Raw genomic sequence first — 1,710 nt, 5'->3', positions numbered from 1 at the left:
TACGAAAGTTTTGCAATACGCGAAACCTATTGGATTAAGAGAGATGATCCTTGCGTCATTAGATAGAGCGTCAAGAATTAGGTAGGAAGAAAAAACCTGTTGACTCAGGTCTCAGTACAGTCTAAGCACGCAGCCCGGAACGATTGAGAAATGGCGTAGTGGACCGAGGAAGAATATCGTGCGATAATTTGATACAACTTTTCTGGTGGTTTAAGTGTAGACCAAAGTTTTGAGGAAATGTCTCCGGTATTGGGTAAGGAATGTCCGCATCGCACAACAATTTTCTGGTGGTACAAACAGTTCGAAAGGGGAAATTTCGGTCTCGCGGACGACTCACGCTCAGGTCGACCGCCGGAAGTGGTGACATCGGAAAACATTGGCTCTGTGAATAATCTACTGAATGATAATAGAAGAATCACGTACCGGCAGATAGAGCAATACTAAAAAGATTTGAATCGGGACCTTCTCGGTAACAGGCGACAAAACCTGGCTGTATTATTATGACGTTCGAACAAAATCACAAAACAAGATCTGGTTGTTTGAGGATGCTCCAATGGAGGTGCGGAAGTCTCGATCTGTAAACAAATGAATGATTGCAGTATTCTTTGGGAAACGCGGCATTGTGGATAGGGTCGTACTGGGAAAACAGCGTACAGTCACCTCTTCCTGGTACACTCAGGTATGTTTACCCCAAGTCATAAACCAACTCAAAACATCAGGCCGAAATCTCGACTCAGCACCTGGCTATTCCAGTACGACAATGCACCGGCTCACAGTAGCTTTTTTGGTCAAATCTGGACTTACTATTCTAGATTACCCTTCTTGCAGTCCAGATCTTGCTCGCTGTAACTTTGGTTGGTTTCCGGAAGTAAAAAAACAACTAATTTACTAACGAAACTGACCTTTTGACGGCGTGGAACCAAGCGTGTGCAGACCTTCCAGAAGAAAAGTGGCAGGGTTAGTTCGATGACTGGTTTCGACGTATGGAAAAGTGTATTCACTGCGGTGGAAAGTACTTCGAAAAACTATAAAAGGTTCGTCTGTATTGCAAAACTTTCGTAGCGCCCTATGTACTATAATAATCGCGAGCATAAGGTCACTCATGTATTCTATATGGATTCTGGTAAAAACAAACTTCCGATTGCTTCAAATATCGTCAAGCAGTATACAGAAGAGATTGGTATGGTCTTTAAACTTTGAATTGGACAAGTGTGCCAAAATTCATCTGAAGACTAACACGCTTGTAGTCCAGTTTCTACTCTGATTCAATGAACGAAGAACAAGCTTAAGGGCCCTAGAAATCGAGTCAATATCGGACAAATAAGATTCAGGCTAAACGGTCAAGCCATTTTGTCTGATGTTTTGTATAAATACTCTAAAAAGTATAAAGGCTTTCGTTAAGGGCCGCTTTTTTCGAAAAAATTATATTTTACATGTAAAAATTAAAACAAAAGAAATTTTCCTTGACAGCATCGTTGTAATAATGTCTTCTACTATTCAGTGAATCGTGGAGCAAGAAATGTGTTTTTTCAGCTATGATTTTTCTTTAGGCGACCCTAGCGAGAAAAAAAGTTTCTGGTAATCAAACGCCTAATACGTATGACCAACACTGATTACAGTCTGTCAAGTTAAAGCGTGGGTGGCTTTACTCGCAGTCGGTAAGGTGTATCGACATGATTTTGGTGTCAAAATATTAAGAAGAGCTCCCTC

The sequence above is a fragment of the Belonocnema kinseyi genome, chromosome 7, assembly GCF_010883055.1.
Source record: "Belonocnema kinseyi isolate 2016_QV_RU_SX_M_011 chromosome 7, B_treatae_v1, whole genome shotgun sequence".
Taxonomy (NCBI): domain Eukaryota; kingdom Metazoa; phylum Arthropoda; class Insecta; order Hymenoptera; family Cynipidae; genus Belonocnema; species Belonocnema kinseyi.
Note: the sequence above shows the minus strand (reverse complement) of the source record.